Source organism: Acipenser ruthenus, chromosome 42 (genome assembly GCF_902713425.1).
Source record: "Acipenser ruthenus chromosome 42, fAciRut3.2 maternal haplotype, whole genome shotgun sequence".
Taxonomy (NCBI): Eukaryota; Metazoa; Chordata; class Actinopteri; order Acipenseriformes; family Acipenseridae; genus Acipenser; species Acipenser ruthenus.
The window spans coordinates 10352543-10360902 of NC_081230.1; positions in this window are offsets into that span (position 1 = coordinate 10352543).

Below are 8360 nucleotides of genomic sequence, written 5' to 3' on the forward strand. Positions count from 1 at the left end.
GACACAGTGTACAGATTGCTAAATGTGCCCTGTGATGAAGCACTCATATGTTGGTACCTTCATTTCACCCTGCAAGCTGCGATGCCAGTTCCTGGGGCGCACTTCAGCTATCAGCCTGGCTTAATGGTTAAGTGCTGTGTTCTGGATGCTGGCGGACTTAGTGGGTTTAGGTTTTTTTTTGTGCTTTTACTGCATGTTGCCTCTGGCAGTGATGGCTATAATAAATATAGTACCCTCTTCAGACAGACTGGCCAGGAGCCGTCCAGAACATTGGTAAACTTAGATCGCCCCACTGTTAGTTATGCCTCTTAATGGAAATCGAATAGCATTATATAACTATTGGAACAGACCTCATAATTGCTAAAGGTCCCTGTCAATTTGGCCTGCCAGTTGCTTGGCTCTTAATCTTCTCTGCATCTTGATATTAAATGCTGATAAACCCATTCCGAAGGGAGTATTGGATCTGACGCTCCCGCGGGTTAGGGATGCAAAACCGGCAGGGACTGTTTCTCCTGCATCACTGCAAAAATACAAACACTTACAAGGGCGTTCCTTTTTAGTTTTAGATGACTGTCGTTATCGATAACATACTTTCAGCGCGATAATGATCAAACAGAACAAATTACCGACAATATCACGCTTATTGTTCCAACCCTATATGACGCCGAATGTTAACCCTTTTTAGCTGTACAAGGAATCCAGCGCTGGCTGTTCAAACGGTTTCTTCTTGAAACACATTGTGAGAGCGACTCGAGCATCACGAGGAGGAAACTGACCATTCGGACGACCGGATCCAACCCCTCAGTGCATTTTAAACCCGGTTTCGTGCCCCCTCATTGCAAAAATGAGGACGTTAGCATTGCTTTGATTTGTGGGACACACATATGTCCCTCGTACCTTAAAGGGTTAAAAAAATGAAAGCTACACAATTCAGCCACAAGGACAGTCTCCCTCGAAGCTGAGCCTAGCATCAGAATATCCTCTCATATCTGCCTCAGGGAGCACGATCTCGGGCCGAATGCCAGCGCTACTTTCCATGAGTGAAGGCCGAGGCGGCCCGTCACTCTCGTTTATAATTATAACATTCTCATATTCCGTGGATGTGTGGGGGGTCTAGTTTCCAATCGAGTGTGTCTGCCCGAATCGCAGGGACAAATGTTGAAATCTCATATGACGGCTGTAAATCCGCGGCGCGTAACAACGTAGCGAGCACATCTTATTTTCTCAGCTGCACAATCAAGCCGGCGTTGCTTTTACTGACGAGATATAATGTTAGATTTATTTCTGATACGACCCCGCGATCAGTTATTCCACCGGGGGGTCTGACATTTCAGTGACTTTATCCAATTACTACCGCATGACTCGCTGGCACCGGACCTTAAGGTCGAGCTGCTCTTTATCATAGAAAGCGATGTTAGATTCTGCATTTTCAGAGGTTTGCTGTGTAACCCAGAGCAGGTGCTTGGCTGTGGGGTGTTGCACTGGCTCCCAGGCTTGCTGATCGATGGCTTCACCCTAACCCTAACCCGGAGAAACCACCTTCTATGAAAAGACCCCCCCCCCCCCCACTCCAAGCCCCAGCCAATCCTTTCAGAGCCCCTCAAACTCCAATTAGTGTCGGCGGAATGTCGTTTGTTCTGGGAACTGCGCTGATCTCCTTTCACGCCGGCCTCCATCACAGCCACGGGGTTGTCTTACAGTCGACTTTGCGTCCTCGTGCTGCTACAATGCAAAACTCATTGCTGCCACTCAGTAGGGGGGGTCAAATAATTACGGTTGACAATTCCGTCCACAAGAACGATTTATAGCCGCAGTCCGGTGAGTTTCGCGTCTTTCTTTGGAAATTGCTTCCATGCGATTGCTTGTTCACTTGGTTTACTGGAAGCATGCCCGGGCCACGACACACATTCGCTTTCTCACTGAAAAACAGAGATGCGACTGAATGCAAGTCACGCAAAGAAAGTCCCTGGGGAGCTTGTGACCCCCCCCCCCCCATCGGAGCACTGCGCTGGCGCTGCAAATCCAGCTCGAGCGGCCCTGAACTCTTCTACTCTGCAAAGCAGCTATTCCTACACCTCCCATCGTCCCCTACCTTTCTAGCGCGGGTTGGATTACACAGTACATATCCATTTTAATATACTTACATAGATATATAATCTAGAGTTATAAACGTATCCACACATCAATTATCCGTGCATGTATGCTTTCATACGAATGCCATAGAGAAAACCCTAACTGGGATCATTATGTGTTTTACCTTTTGTATAAATAGTTAATTCATGGTTTCTCCTCATTTTAACAAAGCCGTTTAGCTTTGCTCTCTTCTCTTGTAGAAGTTGTTCAGTTTTTAGTAAGTTAAATCACATAATGTTTTTCACTTCTGTTTTTTTCCTCCTCAATATTTAAGTAGTCGTTTTTTTGTGCCATTAAAGATGCATAGGATGTCATAGAAAACTATTCAATGTAATACAATTCTGATACCAATTTTCATTCCTGAGTTTAATAAATATTATAAAAATGACAAACAGCAATAAAAAGAGACCCCAGCATGTATTGTTGAGAGTTTGATCCTCTTTGATTCGATCTTTTATTTATACAGTGGCAGTGCTGGGATCTCTCCATCCTTTACATCAGTGACTCATACCACTTTGATTATAGTAAATGGGGACAGAGGAAAATAAACTGGCAAGGTATGGATCAGTTAACCCTGAATATTTATCTTGCTTGGTCTGCGCCTGTGCCGCGATCCTATTCAGCCAGGCCATCGCACTTGGGCTGTGTTTTTGTGTTTTGTTTAAGTAGCTGTGATGCGAGGCGGGGTTATGTTCAGTACTTCAATACAAAAAGGTGTTGTCAAGGTGAAGCAAACATTGCGAAATCAGCAACGGCCCTGACCTTGGTTTGCCCGTCATGTTTGTGTCGCGCAGGCGATGTTATTCAAGGACCTGCATTCAGTTCTAAACTTCACCTCCGTTCGGAATTGTGTTTTCATTTAGAACCCCTTTTAGTATACCAGAGATAGAAAGAAGACTCCTGTTGCATAGCAGTTTCACCCGTTCCAGGTTTTACTACGAGCATGATTAGCCACAGTGTGTGCAGGTAACAAGCTCAGGCGTGTCTTATTAAACTAACAAAGCAAAACCAGGAATGGATCAAACTGCTGTGCAATGGGAGTACAAGCGGTGATTTAAGAGGGTGGTAAAAAACAAGGTTACACATCTCTAGTTGAATTCTCATCTCTGGTTAAGAATCTTTTTGCAAGAGTCGGTTTAAAGACTTTATTTTCTTTTGACAGAGGTCCGTTCAGCCGACCAGCGCACTGCAGATTCACCACCTGAGCAAAAAGCAGCGGGATCGTCTCCGTAAGTGTCAGCATTCACAGTTCTGTGAGAACCACAAGCAGTGTAAGGTTTCAGATCTGGTCAATGCCAGCTGTTGCACAGGGAGTGATAGGCAGTGCGTTTTGGCAGCTCCACTGCTTCATCAGGCTCAATAAAACAGAGATCTGTTCTCAATACTGTAAGGGCAATTTTCATGACTTTTTTTTAAGACCATTAAATCGAATTTGCAGATCAAGGCGCTCGTTTTCAGTTGTTCCAGAGAGAGCTCGAAGTTGATTTTTCTGATCTACAAACACACACACACACACACACACACACACACACACACACACACACACACACACACACACACACACACACACACATTCCTTAAAACCGTCTTTTATAAAAACTGAACCGGCTACAGAGGAATGATAATGGACAGTCCCCTTTTAACGGATGACGTTGAATTGCAAAAAAAGCAGGTTATAGCAAGTTCATTTTTAGCTGGCTTATATCTGTATTAGAGCATTTTGACAATCCTTCAGCTGCTTATAGAAACAATCACATTCTATAAATACAGGCAACAGGTATTTAAATGGGGGTTGCTGTTCTGCACCTTTATAAGTAGACCCCACTAAAAGGAACTCTTTTCAAAAGGCAGACAAAATAATTCTTTAGATCTCACCTGCCTTAAATAGGTTTTATTAATTTAAAACTCCGGTACTGCCTTAGGTTCTGAAAAGTTGTTGGTTTTGTACACTGGTTGCACTAATATTGTGAGCACACTTTAGAACACTGTGCTTCAGCCCAGGTAAAAGGTAAACTACTCAAGATAAGGAACAAGCTTCACACGCACATTCAGGCAAGATATATAAGACAGGCATTAAGATCCTCCATGTGGGCTTTTCATAATGGCTGTTTGATTGTTTCCAAATTTCCCAACACGGCTGAAACATTTAGGAAACTAAACAGCATATCTATCTTAGAGAAAATGAAACAGCATTTCTATCCTAGAGAAAATGAAACAGCATATCTATCCTAGAGAAAGTGAAATGAAACAGCATTTCTATCATAGAGAAAATGAAACAGCATCTCTATCCTAGAGAAGATGAAACAGCATCTCTATCCTAGAGAAAATGAAATAGCATATCTATCCTAGAGAAAGTGAAATGAAACATCATTTCTATCATAGAGAAAATGAAACAGCATCTCTATCCTAGAGAAAATGAAACAGCATTTCTATCATAGAGAAAATGAAACAGCATCTCTATCCTAGAGAAAATGAAACAGCATCTCTATTCTAGAGAAAATGAAACAGCAAGTCTCTGTTCAGGAGCTTCACTGTACACCCTCCCATTCTCCCCTTCTCTTGAATTTAATCCTGTGCAGGCCCACGCCCACCTAATAAAAATTAATCTCTTGAGCTCCGAGCGTGTCTAGCGCTGTTTCTCAAGCAACCCTGTGAAGAAATGTGTTCTCTTGAACCGGGAGCTGCTGAAGATGACCAGGTCTGCCAATCATGCCCCCTCCCCATGCTGGCATCACCATTCCCTGGCTATTTCAAGCGCTCCAATCAACAAATAACAGGTGTGAGGCCAGAGGCTCTCGAAGAGGGGATTATTCCCCCCGGCAGCTCTGTGTCCCAAACATCGAACGCCGGGAGTGCACATGCAAACTACACGGTTCATAATCTCTGCATGCTAAAATGATAGCCTCCTTTATGGGCGGCTGGCTAGAACGCTGCAAAGTTGTTGTCATTATTATGATTATGGTTATTGTTGCTTTTGTTATTACTGTTATTATTATTTAAAATGTGTCACAATTTAATCATTTTAGGTAAGAAAAAAATTGTTAACGATGAGAATGGTTCGCGTTGGCTTAACGAGCATAACCTAATGACCTTTTTTTAAAATTATTTGATATATTTGGGTTTTTCATCATAGATCAATGAACACTAGATAAATCACCCTAAGCCAAAAATATATACTGCTGTTTATTCTAAAACTATATTTAAAGAAACCTTCGTCAAGCATAGAAACACTTGGGCTGACATAACTAATGGACGGGTTTGAGATTATGGATTATGGGAAAGCCCAGGGTCAGAGTAATTCCTGTTTATCAATTCCAATTCCTTTGAATGAATCTTTTAGAAATTGCTTTGATGGTTCAGCTGCTTTCATTTGAAGCCAATTTAATTGACAAACAGCGACTTCAATTGGAGTGATTCGCTGCCACAGTCTGTGAGAAGCTAATTTTAACAGAATGCTGCCTAATTGCAGTTCTGATCAGGGATATGTTTGGAATTGATTGAAAGGGAACGGGAATTGGAAATGGATTTTAAAAAGGAATTGGAATTGAGAAACAGGAATTGACCCCAGCCCTGGTAAAGCCACTACCTTTTTTTCCACAGTGGTTTGTTATTTGAGCCTTTAGAATGAAGGAATAAAGAGGAACAGAGAAAAAGAAAAATGTCTTTAACCTTGACATGTTTCACTTGGGTTTTCATTTTTAGACACATTGACAAACATGGCCATAAATTTGAAAGCAGCTTGTCATTGGGCTGTATTGAATGTGTGTGGGGGATTGTATTTCAACACGGTAACCTTGACTCAGGGTATGCTGTGCTGCCTGCTCTGCAGCATTGGCAGGACTGCAGAGCCATTTATTTCTTTGATTTATCTTTTTTTATTTTAGTTGACAAATTTCTTACCAAATCTAAATGCAGTTTCACTCTTCATAATGCATTCTTTTTTTGTGGTTTACTCAAGTCCTGTTTTCATTTTTGGTGAAGATCTAAATAGATGTAGATCTCCAAAGAAAGCAGATCCAATGTCTCTAATACAGTACTTGTACTTCTTGTTAGTTTTTTATCTAGTGAGTGAGGAGTCCAGCTGGGTCTGTGTGTCACAGTTCTGCAGGCATCTCTAGTTTGGGTTCTGGCGGGTCAAGCTGTGTGAAAAGATGTTTTATAACAAAAGATTCGCCAAACATTGCGTATTAAAATCGAAACTCCACACACAAGCTACATAAACACACGAAAGGGACTTTTTCTTGTATATGTCCAAGCCCTTTATTTGTGCAACCGCATTGCTTTAGATCTGTCTCTGTAATAATCAATAACCTTCAATGTCCTCACCTCAGAGACAGCTGCACCATAGGCTGGAAGTAGTGTCAGCGTGCCATTGGCTGGAACATCAGCCCACTTGAAGAATGACTTTGTTGCCATAGCACCATGATGTCATCGTGCCCCGGAATGCCACCTTCATGGATGATGCCGGTGTTTCCTTAGTTACTCTCCAGTTACAGATTTCGAATTTGCATGCATTCAGAGCCTGCGGTTACGTAAGGCTATACATCCTGAAACATAATATTGAGATTGGAGGGGTTCTGGTGACATATACACCCGCTTGTTACCATCCATATTAGAGATCAATTGCAGAGCTGTAGGTAGGCCTACGGTATGGCTGGACTTTATTTTTTATAATCACTATCGCTCTTCCAGTCCGTCACTTAAAACCCTTAGAAACCTGCACTCTGTTTGCTCATGAGCGGTGGTTGGCTTGTGTTCGTGTGCCGTGTGTAACGGATCACGTTCTAACAAGTAACTGGACTGGGGTCAGTTTGCTCTTTATGTCATGTTGGCCAATGCCAGCAGATACATTGAGCTGGCATCCCTTTCCAGTCTTCAAATACACACATCATTCACTGCCCAGCCAAAACAATATGGGGAAAAACTGACAACAAAAATATGGGTCTGTCGCCGGTCGACATTTTCACAGGGAACACACAGCACTTGGAGCTGCATCACTCAAATCAGCAGAATACCTCATTCTCAAAGGGTTTTGCATTGCTGCAGGACGAAGTGACCAGGGTGACTTCCACCTGTTTACTCAAAAAATGATTTAATATTGACGCATACAGTGGTGGAAATAAGACTCCTGTTGCACAGCAGTTTCACCCATTCCAGGATTTACTACCAGCTTGATCAGCCACAGTGTGTAGAGGTAACAAGCTCAGGTGCGTCTTATCAAACCCACAGTAAAACCAGGAATGGATCAGCTTGCTATGCGATGGGAGTGCTATTTCCATCCCGGACTTTTGGAATAACAATACAATTTATGGAGCGTCGCATTTGCACTGCTGCCCCTACCTGACTGTTTCTTCTAGTTTTACAATAGTATTCTGACTGAGCGTTTCAAAGTGATGGTAAACCGTAACAAGCTGAACTGAAGACCTGATTTAAAAATCGCAGACGTGACGTACAGTGTGGGGTGACAGAGCTGGCTCTTTCTCCTGTGTCTCCTGGCTTGTCTTCTCTGTGCCTCAGCTGCAATCGTCTGCTCCAGCTGATGAGCTGTCGACTGCAAGATATATGGCTGTGCTTGGTTTAGCACACCAGAGCTGTCACTGACACCCTGTAATCCACAGCTCCAGGTGTGCTCAGCATGCGCTGGCAGCGGCCTGGCCATCTCCAGTCTCCCTGTGTCAGGCTCTAATCCACTCCCCATGAGGGTCCTGCTGGCACTGGACTCCCCTTCATTAAGCTGTGCTCCCTTCTACTGACAAATCATTCGCTTTTAAAGGTGGCACATTATATACTGTATATTATATACAAGTTTACCAGTGTGTTTTTACAGTTTTACCCCCATGCTTTTCCCATGGTTATATTATTTATTTACCATGGTTTCCCCTGGTTTGCCATGTTTATTAATAAGCTTTACCCTATCTTGCTATTCTTTACAATGCTTACCCGTGCTTTACCATGCTGTCACTGTGCTTTATTACACCTTGCTGTGCTTTTACTGTGGGGAACTTTCATAAAGGTAAAATCAGTGCCGACTCTTTATTTGTATTTTGACAATGTATTTTAAGTTGAGAGGAGCTGTTAACATTTAGAATATAATAATGAAGTTGGAATTAGGAGGGAGAGTCGAACAGATGGACATGATCAGAGGGGAGAGGCTTGCGGCTCCAAGTACCCACTGTAAATTAAAACAATAATTCAAGCCTTCTGAGAAACGAAGGTGTTCAGACCGA